Raw genomic sequence first — 20,613 nt, 5'->3', positions numbered from 1 at the left:
AGTAACTATGTAACAAGCTTTAAATTAAAATTCTGGGGATGATATTATTTTGCCTAGGGACTTTAGAAACAGGCTATGGTTTTTTCCATTTCCTTTCTCTCTCTACAGAAGCATGAGGCTTTCCCAGCACTTCCTCAAGGGAATAGGAGTCAGGGCCCAGCCCTTGGCCCTGCAATAACTGGGTCACAACATTCAACACCCATCACTACATGTGACTTGCACCGGGTATAAAACAGGGACACACGCTCCACTTCTGATGATGGGATGCTGCATCTCCTTTCTCCTTCCTTGTTAGGACAAAGAAAGAGCCCAAAGCCTCACCACCCTACTTGCAGTTATCCTCCTTGACTGAAATCCCTTTTAGAACAAGAGCAAAACAAATGAACAAACAAAAACTATTTCTTGTCACAGAAACAGCAAAAGGAGACGTTTAATTTATAGCACCATTCAAAAGTATGTTCTGATAGCAGTGTGTAAGTTAGATGAAAGTAGTGTAAATCCAAGTACATATCAACATGCAGAGAACTCTTCTGTGTTTATCCTAGACAGAAGTTAAACAAACCCATTTATAGCAGGGTGAGAGGTATCATACTGGCACCATGTTCTCTAAACTGCGTATGAAAGTAATCTCTATCAAAAGAAATATAATGGGAATAATGACATGTGTGCTGTCAATCAATCAACAGCTGTGAAATAATATCAAACGTAACTTTATTATATGTTTATGTTTAAACATAGACATATAAGTCTGTTTTCCCCAGCATGTCTGTTGAATATGGCAAATAAAATGTGAAACTGGCACCTACAACGTGTGAAGACTTAAGGACACATCAACCAACATGATTTATTATGACACACAGTCATTCTAGGGCTCCTTTCATTCATGTTATAACAATGTTATCTTTAGGCATGAAGTTTTGACCAGCATACTATCTTTTTAACTAACTCAAAGTCATAGAGTTACCATGTGATCCTGTTTGTAAGATGTTTATGCAGGCATGAAAATGTTTTTCCCTTTTAGGAAATAAATATTAATAAATGCACGCATTAAACCGTAGCTCTGTCACATAATAAAGTCCTTCAAATTCAGCACTGCCTTAAGCAAGTCATTACAAGTTACTATTACAATCACTTCTTAATTGAGCTAGAAATAAATGCAACACTGATGAAGGCACTGAGAAACATTTAAGACAGTAAATATCTAATGGAAAAGGAGGAAAAACAAGAGAGAAATTCAGAGCGAGCATTAAAATGAAAAATGCCTCATGCAATTACTTAATAGGAAGTTGAATACATCTATTCTCTGGATCTTAGCAAATTGAGTTTGCCTTCTTTCCTCTGAATTCTATTAATATCTAGACATGATGATGCGTAAGAAGCCTGCAGATGCACTTGGATTTTCTTTTGTTTGGAACTGAAATGTCTTATCATTGCGGACATATTTATATTTGTTATAGGTCCTACATGTTCACCCATGTTAAATTTGTTAACAGAAGCTTACGTATACTGCAAGAATCAGCTAATTAATTATTTTAGATAACAAACTAGGTTCATGTTTGATTTCTTGGACCTTACATATTCATAATTTCAAGTAAAATTGTATCTTATTTATTTCCTCCACACTTGATCAACTTAGTTCAATACTTGAAGTGAGCAGTTTAATTTAGGTTTGGGAGCTGTATTATTATGGCAGTTATTATCTATATAAGAAAACAGAATCTTAACAGCTCAGCATCTGTAACTACATAAGTTCACAGCCTGCAACTTCAGATCCCTTGACTATGAAAGATTCGCCCTGGACACAAGGAAATTGCTCATTTGTTCAACAGTTTCAAAGCAGCTCCTTCAGAATTTTACCTATGATTAAGCTTAAAATCCAGGCTAACGAGCTGTGTTTTGTCCATCTTTGAAAAGCTAGAAGAGTTAAGCAGGACTACTAAATTAAGGTACATACCCTAAAAATAACAGTGCAACATGACTTGCAATTCACAAGAGCAGTGTGTGCTTGGAAAGTAAGCACCCAGCTCTCTGGGATGCTCTGAGGACTGCCATACAAAATAGATGCTTTGAAATGATACAGAGATCATCCCTCAGCACCACACAGCTGAACAGAAGATGACCCGATAAGTCACAGTCGAGCTGCCTTGCCTACATCAAGATCTTTCTACATGAAGCCTTCAGAAGAAGCATCAGAAGAAAGACAACCATTTCCCTTTATCTCAGGGCAGTGTGAAAGCTTGAAGGGCTTGAAGACATTCCTATCAGGATTTGAAGGCAGTCATTTTGGACGAGATGGCCTCCATTGGACCTGCCCAACCTCAGCCATTCTGTGACCAGGGGCTCACTGGAGGTGGACCACTGCGTTTCAGCAGCTGCTGTGAGTTGGTGATAGGCAGGATCAGAGCACATGACAAAGGGAGGCCTGGTATCCCACATGTAACTCACTAGGAAAGAGAATTCCTGCTGAAGAAAAAGAGATTGATGAATGACACGGTCAGAGCAACAGCCTGGTAAAAGCTCTGAAGCTGAATTATATCGCAGAGGTAAGAAGGACTAAATGTTACAAGAACTGATAAATGCCACAATAATGAACAAAAGAGATGATACAGTCTAAAATATTTTCCGTGTTCAAACATGTAAGAGTGAGCATATCTTATAGCTGTTATTGTAGGATTTGAAATGATTACGATTTAAATATAGCCTCGACATGAGCTGAATTTGGAGAGCATTTTCCTGTTTATGAGCTCAAGTGAGAGACAGAATAATGGCATCATTCATGGCAAATTAAGAAAAGACACAAGAGGAATTTTAGAAATGAGGATGAAATTATGGCCTGAATTTCATTATTCAAGAAAGCAAATAATGTGCTTTATTAACAACTGTAAGTTAAGATTTTCTGATAATTCATTCCTTCACTAATAGTAACTAATACTAATAAAGCATTTTCCATTGCAATTTGACTTTTTTATTGTTGTTTTTGTTGTTTTTTTTTCTGTTAAGAAAAGCTGGCTACATGTTCAAACATTGCAGACAATGAAAATTTTACTTTGTTTTTCTTTAATTATGACAATCACATTTGTAGGTAGTTTATGTCAGAAGAATTCATTGGAACCAAGATGGCAAAACCAACTGGTTGGATTTCACAATCTGCATCCCAATGGTACATAAAAAGGTGCAAGTGATGATTAAGGAAGACAAGGCACAAATCATTCACACTTCCTAAAGTAAACAGGTTTTTTTAATGCACTAAATCAAGTAAGAACAACATTATCAACACCCTTTTCTGGCTTGTCATTAAACTCAGCAACATGGTCAGCAGTGACAGGTTTTTTACCTCCACTCCACAAATCAAAACAGGATCCATTCCCTCCTTTTTCTGAAACCCAACAGATCAATGAATCCAATACATTTGGTTTGTCCCCAGTGAACAAACAACTGAAAAAAAACAGGAAGAGGAATCCCTTCCGTTAAAATAATCTTAAAACAGTATTTGTTGATCACAACCCATTTCCATTTTCAAGAAAACCTCGTGCTGTGTTACTTTCAATTAATGATTTACTGGGGAGGCTGCCTCTGCAGCTTCTAAGTTAGGACTGACATTTGAAATGGGCACAAGCAGGCGCAAGCAAATCACGCTGAGGCAAGCCTAGTTTTCCAGGGAGACAAAAAAATGGGATAGATTCCCTCTACCCCACTAATTCCCATGAAAGCAATGCATATTGACATGAACTTCTATAAGCTACATTTGCTATGTTATTCATTTAAAATCATCAGCCCTCCTAGTTCTTTTCTAATAGTGTCAAATGATTTTTATAATGGTTGTTAAGGGATGAAGGCATTGGAAACACACTCAGCTCTCCATCATCACATCCGTTCTCACCATACAGCTTCCTTTGCAATTTACCTATGTGAACATGTCTTGTTAATAACAAGGCAGACACTACCCAACTCCTTCATGATCCCTTTAGATCTCTCAGCCCTTAACAACCAGTGAACACTCCTGCCCCAGCCATGGAGCTGCACACTGTCCATTTGGAACAGCGGTGCAGAGGATTCCTCTTCCCAGTCATTTCCTTTCCTCCATCCTGAAAACTATCACCTCCTTCGCTCCACGCTCCTTTCTTCCTGTTCAAAACAGAACACAGCTTAGATCATTACACTCCTTTATTCAACACCCTCCAGAGAAATTCAGTTATAGATTTCAAATATTTGTTCAGATTTTCTCTGATATTAAAGAGAATCCACTCATTTGAAATAGCATTAAAAAAAAAAAAAAAAGAGTATTAGGCAGAAAAGCAGTTATGTATCTATAACATTGCCCTACAGTAATCAGAGTAGTAGTATTTACAGAACTGAAAGGTTCATCATTTTTAAGTAGTTTCAATGCTGTAGTTTCCAGGGCAGAGCTGAATCCAGTATCCACAGGTCAAAGCAGCAACAGGACTTTGTTTTTAAGTTCTGCTGTAAGATGCCAGAACAAATGATTGCTGGCCATGTAATGTAAGGCTTCACCTAATGTTTATACCTACTGTTGTTACTCTTCAACTGTCAGACTGAAGAGAAATACCAATAAGCTGTATAAAACTGCAAGTGCTCATTTAAATGCAAAGGGACACCAGTCGATGTACTGAGGAATTACAAGCTTTCAAAAGCACACTCATCTAGCCCTGGAAAAGTGATGTTCCAGTGTGGTTTGGGTTGTTACTTAGAAGTATTTGGATAAGTATCAGCAAAGCTCAGCTCCTAGAGATTTTCAATACAAAAGCAAGCGCTAACATTATAATACAGCTTTGTGACTTCTAAATAGCACTGAAGCAGAACACTTCCACTTGAAATATTTAATTAGGCAGGAAATCTAAATCTTGTATCCAATTTTCTTTCACCAAAACCTCTTTATCCTCAATGTTACAGTAACTTCATTTATTCTTAACATTAACAGGTGCTGTTTGAATCCATTGCCAAAAAGAGGATAGGACACAAGCATAATATTACATTTGGAAACATGAGTGAAATTTGGCAGAAGCTAATGTGTGGAGGTATCTAAGACACTGCACATGTGCTCCTTGCTATGAACTGTGCCAAGTATGAAAACGACACCACTCTAAGGTAAGATGTCTTACAGGTCAGATGTATGGACTGCACTTGCTCCGTGCTGCGGACAACACAGGGTACAAAAACTAAACCCATGGCAGCCCTCCACAAGCACAAATTCTCCTTCCACCCCACAGCCCAACTCAGAAGGGTACAATCCTAATCCTCTTCAGAATCTTTTTCTTTACTGCCACTTTGCTTACTTTGGATGCTGCCTTTAAAAGAAGAAAGGAGTACATCCTGTTGCAGCACACCCAATGCATAGATCCTCAGAATCAGGTGAATTGAATATACACCACTTCCTTTCAGAGCTGCAGAATCTTTCGGCACATATCAAACCCATTCACCCTGTTTCTGAATTTTATCTCCATTTTATCACCTAAACCATCTGAACCATTCTGGGCACACAGAACCACCTTGTCCCAATAAGGATGAATCCAATCACCTTTCACACACTGTCATAGAAAGCCAAGGCACACCTTTTCTACTATCACAACATGTGTGTCACAGCATGAAGGTCATTCATAGCACAAAGTCATTCATCTATGAAGACAACTACTGTCTCACACAGAAAACCAGAAGATCTTGCAGGCTGCAGCTCAGAAGAAATACCAAATGTTATTTTTCAGATACCGAGTAACATTCTTCACTATTTCTTTCCACTGTCAAGTAACTCATTAAAACTCAAAGTTGTCTCAGTTTCATTCTCTGACAACTTTGCCCAGAAAGCAGTACAACTTCTGAGTGTTATCACATAAGGAGCAGTCAATGAGGAGATACACATTTGTGGAGGCACACCCAGTGTGCCTGTTTTTAGGAGTCAGTGCTTTGGAAGTTTAAGAGCCAGCAAAGTCCCCTTTCAAACTCTTCTATTTTAAGCAATCTTACCTTCTATTTTTGAAGAGAAAAGCTATTTTTCACACAAGTGCTGTGACATCACTTAGAACTAAAGATAATGGTGTTCCTTCAATTTGGAAAGCAGGTTCACAGTTGATTATCCCATTACTGCCTGCACATAGAGGCATCAAAAGCCTAAGACAAAACTACAGAAAGTCATATGGAATTTAGTTTCTAAAGCCCATTCCTAAGACAAAACTACAGAAAGTCATGTCAAATTTAGTTTCTAATTAATAAAAATGATCCATGAACTCTTAGACATACCCTGGCTTCCTACAACTAGGTTCAATGCACCAGCACTCCACATTATGGATTTCAAATTCTAGCCTAAAAAACAACCTCAGTCTCCCCAGCATGTGGCCCTTTACATGCCTGCCTCCACACTTCTGTAGGCAGGAGCCTTAACCTTTATGAGCTACAGTGTTGAACATTAGCAGGCTTAAGCTCTTTCTTAAACCCAGGATATAAACAGTGTTAAGTGTTTGGTTTACTTTTTCCAACACATCAGTGCTTGGGATTCTAAATGGAAGGAAAGTAGGTCAGGTTCCCTACTGAAGCTCTCTCAAACTCTTTAATCTTGTAGTTTAATTCTACCAAATGCATCTGCCTTTCACATCTTTCATTACTATCTTCAGCATACAACTGAAGTGCAGCTCAATGCATCAAAAGCCTTAAAAGTAGCAATTATTTATAAATTTAGTCAGAAAAAATATATACAATCTCAGTTTTTGGTTCCTATGTAATAGACCTGACTCACCTTTGACCACAGATTTCTGCAGTAACTCATTAAAAACATGCAAAGAATGCATCTGCACAGATCAACCACTGAATACTGATCTGAACATTAAACAGCCTAAGGGGGGAAAAAACATCAACACAAACATGGACCCACGCAATCGAACATCTGCCTGCCTTGAACACTTACATTGGATGGTCTGCATTCTTGAATTACAGTATGTATACTGAGAGCCCTAATGATTGGACAACATTCACAGGGCTTAAAACATGGAATTTTCTATTTTCATGATTCTATTAGTACACTGCAATAACAAGGAAGCTACTATTTGCTCCTTTTATCAGCAATAGTGCAAAGTGTAAGGCACACCCTCCTGAAGCAACTGGAAAAACCTGCTACGTGAGAGCAGAGACATCTCAGAGCACCCAAACCTCGGTGTTGCTCCACATTTCAATGGGGACATGGCCTGAGCCTGGCTAAAATAGCTGGGCAGAAAAGTAAGGGCTGTGCCTAAACACACCAAGAGAACAATAAAAGAACTGGGGGGGGGGGAGAGGGAGGAGGTGGAATTCCCCACTTAAAATAAAAGGACAACCCTGGCACAAGAACTGGTTATTACCAGAACTGATCATGAATAAATTTAGGCTGAGTATTACAAGGAGGTTCCTCATGGTTAGCACAATATAGCTTTGGAACAGGCTTCTAATTAAAGTCGTGGGTGAAAAGGCCCAGCTGCTTTTAAGACAGAGCTCCATATGTCTACGACTGTACGATGAAGCCTACAAGAGCATGAAAATAAACTTGATGAATAGGGAGGTCCTTCCCTATCCTACATCCCAAAGAGAATAATAACTGTCAAGCAAATACCATTATTCTGATACAGCTTTAAGATATAACCATCTGTCAGACAACACCAAGCAATAATTAGTCCAGAAAATGCAAAAACATGAATATCACAACAGGATAAACTTTGCCAACAACAAATTTCAGAGTATCTTTTCACAGAACATTGTAGACTCACATCTACACTTCCCGTCATTTCATGCCAGAAACTTGCTCCTTTGGCAAACAAGAGGTGCACAAAGCACACCTCAAGGCACTGCTCACTTCCAAATTTGACAGCACTCCATACAGTTGGTCTCCATGCTGCTAAGCATTCAAAGCATCCTACACACACACAGCAGGTCACCTTACCACAACAGCATTACATCTAATGCACAACAGTCCCTTTATTAGCTGCAGTCAATTGCTATGCTCAGCTCAAGCAGGATGAGGCAAAACTGGCTGCCAACTGCTTTGCTATTGAAAGGCTACAACAGACACAATGCACACAGCATTACCCAGAAAGCTGCTGCAGCCACAGTGGTCCAAGACACCACCATGGTAAGATGAGAGATTTTCTCAAGGAGACCACATTCAATCAAACTAAGCACAGCAGTTTTGAAGAGCAGGTTGTCTTTAGGGCACACCAGCCTTTCAACCTGCTTGTAACCTTAGTTACTTCTGAAGAAGGAAGGACAGCTCTGACACCCCTGTCAGGAGAAATACAGCATCTAGTTTTCCCTTAATTAGCGCTCAATTTCACTTCAATATTTGAACTTCAAAACAACTTCCTTTTTGCAGCTGCCCTCCTGTATCAGTAAGCCCTTGCAAAACTGTTGTGTCTTAACACAGAAACACTTAACAGAAAGAGAATAAAGCTTGGGCCAGAGCAGAGAAGTTTCCATAAGTTGTCTCTTCTGGGCTTTATTCTCTTGGTGAAGCACAGAGCAAGGTGGCTGCAAGGGAGCATTTCAGTCCATTCTCAGTTGGTTTATATCACATCACTACATTTTCCTCTACCATTTTAGTACATCTGCTTATACCAGGATACCAACGCTTTTTAGGCTAGTCATCAGAATAGCACACACCTACATTCACTGTAAGCGCCTGCAGATCTGATTTATAGTATATTCCAGACGTATGACTGTATAATTCAGACAAGCTTAAAAAAAGTATTCTGAAAGGAGATACTTGCAAGGACTTCCCATTGGCTCTACTCAGCATAAGAGGACATATTTTTACTTGACCTACAGTACTAATCTCAGTAAACTGGACCTTAGCAACAGATGCAAAGCTCAAATGACCACTTTCAAATCCTTAATGCAGCTCCACCCTCAGCCTCTGCTCATTTTTCTTTAGAAAGTAACACACAGACCTGTGCTTCTTGGCCTACGTAACAGCCTCTCCTTAATCCAGGAGCTGATCTTTCTAGTACCAGCAAGTGGGATTCCTGGCTATGACTTCAGCTGCATTGCTTCCTATCACACACAGAAAGGCAGACACTGGGATATTAAGATAAATTTCATAACTAACTTCAGAGATTGCTTTGATTATTTTGCTGAAGGATTAGGTAATAAATTCCATATATACGGTACTTTTGTAGTTCTATATTCTGGCATTTAAAACTTGACATTCAGTCTGACCAAGAAGTCTGGCCTAAAATGTAGGATAAAATCTACTCGAGCCAGTTTTCATTCTTCTGAGTATTGCAAAACTGCAAGCACACAAACTGACTGAAACACAGCTCATCCTTGCACAAACTTAAGTCAAACTGAAAAAGAGTTAGAAAGAATGTTTTGTAACACAAAAGGTCTTTACTCCAAGATAACTATTAAGAATAGAAACACTGTAAACATTTTAAAGCAAATAAAAAGTTGTCTATAAAAACAGCAGTCAGAAACATTCAAGTAGTAAGAACTGCACCTATCATAGACCACTAACAAGCCTCTTCTGCTTCCTCCAGGCTTCACCCATGGTCAACTCTCAGAATGTGCCATCAGAAATGCCTGCTAGTGTCCTATACTGACCCCCAGCCAGACTTCAGCAGCCTGTATAATTCTGCTGTGCCACTGCAATGACAGCAAACCTGTGTCCAAAGAAGAAAAGGGTATTTTTAGTGTTATCTGGAAACAATACTTCTTGAAATACCACCTTTGAAACGTGAATAGACTCATTCCTGTATGCAAATTCTGGATCTCAGCTGCAGCTATTTATGCCAAGTATCAGGCTGAGAGTCACACAAAATTGCTGTTTTAATAGCAAGTTTATTTTTCCCTTCTTGGTTTATATTTCATACCAAGTTCACAGACCTATACAGGTCATTCTGACAGCTGGTACAATCACATGCCAAGTCATAAGCTAAAGACACCCATGACAAAATGTGACTTAACAGAGGTTCACTGATTTAACAAGCAATGGAGAAAGAAGTCTCCCTCCCAGAATACAACCTGACTGAGCTACTTGTAGGCATGGTCCCAGCACCAAGTCAGGACTGTTCTAAGGAGAAGTCTGATCATACTGCTCCCTATGATACTAACTACAAAGAAGAGGAAATACAGAACAATATGCCCCACAACAACATAGCCTACAGACTGGGAACCACCAAACTAGACAGTCACACCATGACTTTAATTCATAACCCAAACTCAAATGCTATGGCTGAAATCAGTTTCATACTTGGAGACCAGAGTAGCTGATCCCTTGACTCCTCAGGAAAGAGGCTTTTACGTGAAGTCTTTATCACCTTCCTTTTAGTTACAAGATTCCTGCAGAACCAATTGTAGAGTAGACTGTTTTCCCTTATGCTTTTCTCCTTCTACTGCTCTGTTCCCTCTCAAGAGGAGTTAACAATATTTTTCCTGAAAAGGGAAGGCATTCAAGATCAGGTTGGATGGGGACCTGGGCAGCCTGATGGAGTGGGTGGCAGCCCTGCCCATGGCAGAGGTTGAACTGGATGACCTTTAAGGTCCCTTCTAACCCAAGCCATTCTGTGATGACTTACTAAGTCAGAACACTGTGTTACTACATACACAGTCTATAAAATAACTCAAAATGCAGCAAAAGAGATGAAGTGGAAGAGAAGTGGAAGTGCCAGAAGAAGATGCAAGGCAGCAAGAGTAGTGAGGTATTAAGATCTGTTAAGGCAGAATCAAAACCAGCTCTCTGAGAAAGAGGGTTAACATGCTTTAAATTCACATAGCATGTAAGAGCATATGGGTTGCAAGGCCAATGCTAATCATGCACATAAGGAAAGTAGTAGCCCTTTGCTTATTGTCATCTCAATCCCTCCTAAAGAGAAGAGATTTGCATTTCACCAACCAGTGAATCAAAAGCAGCTGGCAGCAAGGAAAGGAACAGAGACACATGGCCTCAGAGAGGACGCTCGCATTGCAGCCTGGGCAGTGGCACAGGAGACATGCCAAACCCCCAGCACAGACTGCTGCTGATCCAACCACGTCCTTCACAGACACTGAACACACTCTCACTGCCATCCCAGTGCAGAGGAACTGCACAGACAGCAGCCAAACAAATACTTGACTATAATTACCAAAATACAAGATGAGATTTGATTTTTTTGGACTACTGAGGGAAACTTCATTTTCTATTTAGATCTCTATCACGTGGGACAAATGTGTTAACTGAGATTTCTTGTGTAGCCACTCCAACATACTGGAAGCTCAGTGAGCAGCCACAGAAGGTCCAGCTTCTTAACCAAACACTTCCCTGTTCCTATAGTATAGCATTAAACTTGCCAGTTTTATACTGATATTAAACCATCTAAATGGACACACAGTGTTTTCTTTACAGGAATCTGAAGATACAAAAGGAAGAGGCTTTCTCTCCAGAAGAAGCACCAGTATCCCAAGCTGAGAGCCTATGCAGGCACACAGTGCATCCACTGGCACCACGTGTCACTCCAAGGATGTTTAACTGTAATGTCAGTGGGCTTATTTTAACAAGCTGCAGCGTTTTGACAAGTAATGCACATGTTTATTGAACTGATACATATATTTTAAATATTAATGTTATAAACCAAGCCAAATGACAACATTAGAAAAGACAAAATAAGTGATTAATTAAGGTGGGGCACTTAATTCCCTGAGGTAAGCCAGCAGCCTGCAAAATGGTTGAGATCAGTGACCAGAATCCCTCTCGTCTCCTTTCAAGTTTAATTGCCATCATCCACTGGAAGCCAAAAGCACCAGCCAGAACTCATTAACTACTGTGATAAAGCTTTAAGTCTGAGGAGTAAAACGTAAAATCCAACATTAATGAAGCTACACTTAATCAGCTGCCATCATCCATTACACTTGTCCACCTACACAACAAAGTTACAGAATTAAACATTGTGTTACAGATGCTGCCCTCCCTATTCATAGAGAAGGAAAACAGTATTAAATGAAACAGTATCTTAGTATCCTCCTACAGTAACAAGAAGTCTTTCACTGCCTATGTTGGCCTTTGATCTGATAACCCTCCCCAGTAAAGAGTTAACGGGCTGAGACCACCTGTCTTCATGCTACTGCCCTCAGTTATTATGTTTCCTGTGTATTTTTCCAGTTAGTGAACTGTTACTATATCCCTCAGCACCTGAAATACTTGAACTCTTCCCTCCCCAGCCTCGCCAGCTGCAGGTTCTTCCTATTAGAAAGGTTCCTGCATGGATTTAATGCTCTTCTGTTTTCACTCCTACTTTTTTTCCTGTTGAAATGAAGGTATTTAACAGCCTACATTTATCATTATAAACAAGTTCAGTGAAAAGCCTTAATGAGAATGAAGCTAAATAATCTTGATTGAGTAGCAAACACACATCATGAAATCAGGAATGATTCATATTGAATGCAACACAAACCTTTAGAAAACGATTTTCATAGCTTCATTGAAAAAAAAAGAGGAAAAAAAAAAAAAAAGAAAGAAAAAAGAAGCTGATTATTCCATTGGTGTAATGCAGTTTTCTACTTTTCATTATCAACTACCCCTTCCCCACCTGTTCTCTCCAGTACTTGTCTCAGAACTTCCTCCCTTCACGGTGAAGAAGTTTCCAGATGTAGCTGCCAATGAAGCCATGTTCCTCCAGTTCTGAAATCAGCTATTTCCAGCCACCATTCCTCCATCACTCTGAACACCAGCACACACACACACACACACACACACACCACAGATGAAACGTGGTTCTCTTTCAGCAGACACAAACAGAAAGAACTTCCAACAGCGCCCACCTTCCCTGCTTGCTGGTTGTAGCCACAGCTCCACATGAAGGACACCACACATCTTTCCTACACTCCTTCCCAAAACTGCTTTCCCTGATGACTGACCGTTCAGCTTCTGCACATTACTTTTAGTCTCATTGTTAAGCAACAAGGTTTCTTAGCACCAGGGAGCCTTTCCTTAGAAGCACCCCACCGCTCCCACCTTGCAGCAGGCAGATGAGCACCCAGTGCATCACTCCACATTTGCCTCCAAGCATGCTGGAACAGATTAAGCCATGCTGGGTTGTAGCACTGTGTCTTTTCAGTACAAGGAAATTCTAGCATCAAACTTGAATGCTCTTTAATAGATTAAGATATCTGGAAAAGAAATATCCGAGAGCTCTGCAATGCAAACTGGGCACTCCTTTCCCCATTAGAAAGCAAGCCTTAGAACCAAAGCTAACTTGCCAAAGCTGCAGGTTACCTAAAAAAATCCTAGAGACAACAGGGAGTTGCTGGTCCAGACAGTCTGGGATGCAGCAACTGACTCTTTTCAGAGTCCCCACATCTGCAGATGGCAAGAACAGCAGGGCAGGGAGCCCCAGCAAAGCTGTTGACAAAGGGCTGCTGTTCATGCATGTCCCAGGCTGCTAAGAGAGCAAAGACGTTGTGCGAGTGTGCAGGGAGTAGAGAAAAGTTGAGATGAAACCTCCAGAGCCATGCTGCACACCCCTGATCCTCAACACACCTGAACAAGAGGGTAAGCTGCTCTCTCAGGAGTTGGCTGTGGACACTTCTCCAACACTGCTGGTCTCCAGACAATACAGCTTCAGCTTTCCCCCTCCACACACACATTCCACTTGCCACTAGAACACAGAAGTGAGCTGTGTTCGCAGCTTCCCCAGTGACCCAGATCACAATGAGATAATTAACCACTCGTGAACAGCTACTTCATTGACAGCCTCTATTACTGTATTTGAAAACCTTCATTGCTGAGCCTACCGAGCCTCTGAAGAGAAATTTAATACTGTTTCTTTAGATCAGTTCTCTTCTGCAAATTTTCCAAACAGTGATGAAAGAGCACGGCTAAATTTGCAACTTCTTTTTCATTAAGAAAAAAAAAGCTTCTCCATCGGCCAGTTCAAGCTTCTCATCTGGCCACATACAGTATGTGAAATCTAAACATCCCACTCTTCCCTATAATTAGCAATGTCAATTACATATCTTCAGAAAGCGTTCGTGGCATATTGACTGTGAAACAGCATCCTGCATTTCATATCTGAGACTACACTTCTGCTTTTGGAACAGATTCATTAGCTAAAGCCAAGTTCAGTCCACCAAACAACATATTATGAGAGCAATAAAGATGTCCCGTGCTCCTTACACAAATGGATGTAGACATTTCCAAGTTCTGAGGTGTAATTAGTAGCTCTAGAGCTTTTTACCTTACTCTTAAGTATGTTACACAATTTATCGTGTAACTGTTCTTGTAGCCAGTCCTTCTTAACTGCTGGCTGTATTGGTAACACACTTCCCTACGCTTTCAAAACCTAATCCATCATATATCATGAAAGAACATATGGAAATGTAATCATTCCTGACTCCAAAAGAAAAAGAAAAAAAAAAACAGGCTGTCTTTATACAACAATAAATCAGCATATAATTCGAATTAAGCACACTTATACCACATTTCATTACACTGACATCTGACAGCTTCATTTATTAATACTAAGAAGAATATAACTCTTTTTTTGGTCTCTCATCCCATTCTACACACTGCCATGGAGCAGAGAAAACAAATGACAATGTAAACCACCATCAGAAAGCCACAGGTAAAAGAGTAATCATATGGTAATCCTACCTGTATGACTGTCTTGACTTAACAAGGATGCCAGGTACACATTTTCCAAATCAGGAAGCCAAGAATGTACGGAACCTGAAGGAAAAAGGAAAGGCTAACAGTATTATGACATTAATGTTGGAAACATGAAGTATCATCATGTTTTTATTCTAGAATCATTGGATCACCAAGGTTGGAAAAGACCTCCAAGATCATCCAGCCCAACCAATCTGCTTCATACCAACACTTCCCACTAAACCATGTCCCTCAGTACAACAATGAAATGTTTCTTGACACCTCCAGGGACAGTGACTCCATCACCTCCCTAGGCAGCCCGCCCCCATGCCTGACCACTTGTTCAGAGAATAATAAGCTTTTACTAACATCCAACCTGACTCTCCCCTGGTGCAACTTGAGGCCATTTTCTCTTGTTCTATTGCTGTTACACAGAAGAGGCCAGACTTAACCTCACCACAGCCTCCTTCCAGGAAGTTGTAGAGTACAATGAGGTCTCCCCTGAGCCTCCTCTTCTCCACACTGAACATTCCAAGCTCGCTCAGCTGCTCCCCATAAGCCTCAGGCTCCAGACCTCTCACAGCTTCATTTCCCTTCTCTGGACATGTTTCAGAGCCTCAATGTCTTTCTCATACCAAAGGGCCCCAAACTGAACAGAGCACTCAAGGTGTGGCCTCATCAGAGCTGAGTATGGAGGGATGATCACCTCCTTGCTCCTGCTGGCTACACTATTTCTGATACAAGCCAGAGCATCATTGGCCTTCTTGGCCACCTGGCTCACTGGGCACGTGGTTGGCTCACATTCAGCTGAGAACTGACCAACATCTCTAGGTCCAGTTCTTCTACACAGACTTCCAGCTACTCCTCTGTCCCAAGCCTGTAGCATTGCCTGGGGCTGTTGTGTCTCTAAATGTTATAAGAATAAGTTCCTAACAATCCTTCCTCTACAAAGCCTTGTCAAAAAAAAATAAGTCAGAAGAGACCTTTATTCAGGAGGTGGTGGTATGATGATATGCAGATTTGTTCTGCGTCCAAACCTACCCTAGGCAAATTGGTCTTAAAGGAGTATTTTATTTTTCCTAAACGATTATAGGAAAGCTTCAAATAAATTGATACAGATAATTGACCGGGCTGATTTCTTCGTCCATTAAAACACTGCTTTTCTTTTTTGTTCTTCTGTTATTAAGATACAACATCTCAACCACTTGACATGAAGTGTGCTAACACTGAAACACATCAGGTTTCCAACTGACTGTAAAGCCAGCTGAATTGACAGAGAAGGCTGTTGGGTCTTTGGTCAAGCATTAGAACAGGCTGCCCAGGGAGGCAATGGGGTCCCTGTCCCTGGAGGTGTTCCATAACACAGTAATGTGGCACTTAATGTGGCGCTGGATTTTAGCCTGACTTGTGATTTCATTTAAGCTCCCCAAGAAGAGTGATGGCAGAGGCATCTTAGCCCTCACAACTGAATGGAAAAGTGACAAAACCAAGACACTGGCCACAGTAACAACATGTAATCCCAAGATATTAAATATATTGAAACACTCTGTCATGGGGGCCCACGGGGTGGCTTCCCCTGTCACGGGCATAGGTAAATCTAAGTAACCCGTGAAACACTCTTATAGTAGCTGCTCATCATTTCCCCATAGCTAGCAATTGCAAAATGAAGTCCAGTCTACACTTGATTCATAATGTGCATCGCTAAATCATTTTCACGTTCAAGGCCAGGTTGGACAAGGCCCTGGGCAACCTGATCTAGTAAATGTGTATGTTTGGTGGCCCTGCCAGGCAGGGGGGTTGGAACTACATGATCCTTGAGGTCCCTTCCAACCCGGGTCATTCTGTGATTCTGTGACAGCAGCCGTGGTCCCCAAAACTGGTCTGCTTAATGCTATTACTCAAGAACATCCTTCCAAAGAGGGAAGGGAAAATTCAAGTCACATTCCTTGCTAGCTAAGCATAAAGAATAAAGTACCATTTCAACTTAGAAACTCACTAAAAGAACTTCACTGAATGCCTCATGGTGATCCTCAAAAGGTCCTGGAAAATCCACGAGCAGAGTCAGAGCTCTCAGCTGCCACACAGCCAGAGAGGTGTGACACAGAGCAAGTGGGCTGTGCTGCCCGGGAATGTTAAGGATACTGCATGATGAGACTGATTTGACATGCATTAAGTAATGCTTGTTCCCTCTTGCTCTACTTCAGTACTACTACCTGGCAAGGAAGCCCAAGGTATGACATCACTTATGATATAAATACTCAGGATCCACTGCAAGCAAGCATCAATTTATTATGTCATATATTTCTAAGACTAAAATTAGGAAGGGACAAGTGAATACGCTACATCTTTTCCTTAATGAACTATGTATAGCTGCAGCCAGGACGAGAACTTCCCAGGAGATGGGGCAGGAAGAACACACACACCTCAGGCTGGGATTAAGTTGTATTAACACAACTAAGTGGAAAGCTTTTGGGACTCCCACATTTAATTCACTTGTGCTCGGTGGTGAAAATGGCTTCAGTCACTACAACAGCTTTCAAAGAGGTAGAGCAGGAGATGAGTAACGGAAGTTTTGCTAGCAGCAAGACTGGATTTCTTCCTGCTTTTACTTATTATCATAGCAAGTTCTGAGATAACCCTTACATGGAGGAACCAGTTTAGGTGTACTGAACTACTTTTCTTACAGTCCTTCTGCTCCCTTCCATATGTTACAGATAAATGAAAGGCTCAAGCACGCCTGGGTGTTAGCTGCATAAGGAGAATTCAGCAGAGGAAAGCACAGTCAAAGCTTCACTTCTAGTCAAGGGCTGTGCTGCCACATCCTGAGAACAGATGGGAGTTCCAGCAGTTTCCACCAGCATCTTTCTGAGAGTCGCAGAGCTCCCACCACACGCTCAGGAGGGGGCTGGCAATTGGCACTTTGAGACGTGCTTGTGGATGCTCCCTATCAATTTTAATGAGGGTGCGAATTAAGCATCCAGAGTAATAGTACATTAATCTGCCTTCTCTGCAGCTGGTTCTAACTTCTGTACTGTGCTCTTACAAACCTGCAGCACTGCACCTGCCTAATATGAAAACTCAATTCCAACCACACCAGCCCAGAAGCAGAGCCCACACAACACAGCCTCCTGGTTCTGATAAGGGCTGCTGACAGATGCCTGAGGAAGAGAATAATAATCAAGTAAACACAGAGCAATGTTTCCTCAATGCCACTTGACAGCAATAAGCACCTCTGGGACTCCCTCTGTCTCCATTTCCGTGTACACATGTAAGCAGAGAGATGGTCAAATCCAAAACCACCCTAAGTCCAGGCCCATTTAGATCTACCTTTGGCCATTTATGCTACCGCATTACTCCTCATCATTCTGATGAATAAACATGCACAGCTGAAACTGCCGTGTCCCTTTCATTCATTCACTGCTCTAAGAGATTAAATCCTAAAAACTAAATTAACTGTTGCTTTAAGGCTGCTTTTAGAAACTGCGTGTAATCGCCCGTTCTAAATACAAAAAGACTTACTCAATCCAACAGTGACATTTATCAAAATCCTAATGTTAATTCTAAGCGAGATCAGAGATTTAATCGTCCATATCAAACGGGAAAATGCTGTTTATTCTAATTACATGAATAACGAAGCTGTAAATTAAGTCAGATCTTCCTGCAAATACGAGAGACATAATCACCCCTGCATTAAAAGGTCATGAATGATGACACTAATACCTCCTACCAAAATTCTAATGGCTACATTTTAAAACGGACGTCTACAAAAGACACTTTGTATCTTAAACTTAATAGGGAATGATGGCTTTGTATCTTAAACATAACAGGGAATGATGGCTACAAGCAGCTCTCCTTGAAACCAGAACCTCGACCTAAGGATGCCTGAAATAAGAACCATGAACCTCACTGGAAAACATAGGAAGGAGATGCTGAAATTTAGTGCTGGAGAGGCTGAAGGATGGCAGCCCTGAAACACCCCGAAGTTATTGCACAGCACGCTGTGCAGGAGGGCAAGGCTGAGATGAGCGGGGCTGTTTAGGAAACCAAGGGCTGAACAGCAGCAGCAGCAGAGCCCGGAGCTCAGCGGGGAGACACCGCGCTCCGATCGCTGCCGCATCCAGGGGTCACCGCTGCTGCTCACGTGCAGCTCGCCCAACTAATAAGGCTATTTACGGATGTTTTAAAGGCTCGCTCAACGCAGATTAAGCGTAAGCATTAACAAACCACCGAGGGGCCGGCTCCACGCCTGAGTTACGCTATTCTCAACCAACGTAGGAGCTCACCTCGCGGTACGGGCAGCCGACAATTAACATTTACGGCTCCGCGAGCCCGGCTGCGCGCCCGCTGTCCCCTCCCGTTCGCTCCCATCTATTACTTCTCAGGACGAGCTCCCACTACCCCAAAAGGCTCCAGGATCCGGACAGAGCGGCTCAACCCTCCCCACGGCCCCAGCCCAGCCGGGATCCAGCCCCGGGCCCGACCCTGAGAGCGTCGCGGGGCTCAGGGGGGCCCAGGGGGGCAGCGGAGTCTCCCTGCCGGCTCCCTCAGGGGGCGGGGGCCATCTTGGAACCTGCGGGAGGGGCCGCGCCCCCGGCCCGCCTCACCCCGCACCTGCCCCGGCCGTGCGCCCCTCAGCGCCCCCCGCGCGTCCCGTTCGCTTTGCTCGGCGGCGGCTCCTACCTCCGGCCGGGTCTCCCGGGTGCCGGCGGGCGCCCCCCAACCTCCCTCTAGCAGCGAAGCCGCGCGCCCCGACTCCACATCGCCGCCGCCGCCGCTGGGCCGGGACGGGCCACGCTGCGCCCCGCCCCGAGGGGAGGAGCTCGGCGGGAGCGCGCGGAGCCCAAGCGCGGCTGTGAAGGAGCGAGGATACGGAACGAGCCCCGCGCCCAGGGTCCGGGACGCGGAATGACTCGTGTCCTATTGGATGCAGGAGGGAGGACGGCGCGGGGCGGAGCGAGCATCGGTCACCGGGAGAGGCCGCGGCCCACCCCGAGGGGATGGCGTGACGCCAGGGGGACGGGGGTTGTGGCACGGCGGGTTGTTGTGGTGTTAGTAGCCGTGTGGGGCTGTTATTGGTGTTTGTGGCCGTGTGGGTTGTTGTGGTGTTAGTGGCCGTGTGGGCTGTTGTGGTGTTTGTGGCCGTGTGGGCTGTTGTGGTGTTTGTGGCCGTGTGGGTTGTTGGTGGTGTTTGTGGCCGTGTGAGGCTGTTGTGGTGTTTGTGGTTGTGTGGGCTGTTGTGGTGTTTGTGGTTGTGTGGGCTGTTGTGGTGTTAGTGGCCGTGTGGGTTGTTGTGTTGTTTTGGCCGTGTGGGCTGTTGTGGTGTTAGTGGCCTTGTGGGGCTGTTGTGGTGTTTTGGCCGAGTGGGTTGTTGTGGTGTTTTGGCCGTGTGTGCTGTTGTGGTGTTGTTTGGGTCCGGTTCGGTTCCTCTGTACTGCTGGGTTTGTCTGCATTGCCCTCAGGTGGGATCTGGGGCCATGAGTTTGACTGCAACAAAAGTCTGAGATGCGTCAGTGCTCCCCAAAGGCTCTTAGTTTCTGATATAACTTCCTCTTCTTTGTGGCCATCTTGCTCTCCTTTAAATATTTCACAAGATTAAATGCGTGCCGAGCTGACGATTTGTTTCCCTTCATGTCAAGAACCCCCCGAGTGCTTTTTCATATCTCGAGACTTAACCTCGTTTGGAAAGTTAATTAAAAAGCAAACAAAAAACCCTTCTGAGTACTGACACTTGATGTGCAAACATTTATTTGAGGCCGAGTTGTTGGGAGAGAAAGTTAAATTCCTCGGAATTAAAGTGCTGACAGATACTAAGCAACACAGCCCCAAAACAAGGCTTCCAGCCAGGAAGATGATTTGCCATCGTGCCATCCAAGAATTACCCTTCTTTTCCTCTTATAGTGTTTGGCAGAGCGAGTTGAGCCCTCTGTTTTGCAAAAGGGCCTATTCTCCACTAACTCGAAGCACTGCAGCTCCTGCAGGCTGACTGCTCCCAGCTGATTGCAAAACAGATGAAGCTGAGGAGG

At 42.8% G+C, this 20,613-nt stretch overlaps 1 long non-coding RNA gene across 2 annotated transcripts; it reads right to left on the bottom strand.

The window, feature by feature from the left end:
* Positions 1-819: 819 nt before the first annotated feature.
* LOC116653018 lies at positions 820-19,526 on the bottom strand. 2 transcript variants are annotated; one of them, XR_004306378.1, is made up of 3 exons: positions 19,271-19,526; positions 14,597-14,671; positions 820-2,463 (listed from the first exon to the last, which is right to left on the bottom strand). It is a non-coding gene; the product is annotated as an uncharacterized LOC116653018 (long non-coding RNA). The 2 variants fall into 2 exon arrangements; XR_004306379.1 differs by having other exon boundaries at positions 820-2,460.
* Between the last annotated feature and the right edge of the window lie 1,087 nt (positions 19,527-20,613).

Source organism: Coturnix japonica, chromosome 2 (genome assembly GCF_001577835.2).
Source record: "Coturnix japonica isolate 7356 chromosome 2, Coturnix japonica 2.1, whole genome shotgun sequence".
Lineage (NCBI taxonomy): Eukaryota > Metazoa > Chordata > Aves > Galliformes > Phasianidae > Coturnix > Coturnix japonica.
This window is presented reverse-complemented; position numbering and strand designations above follow the sequence as displayed.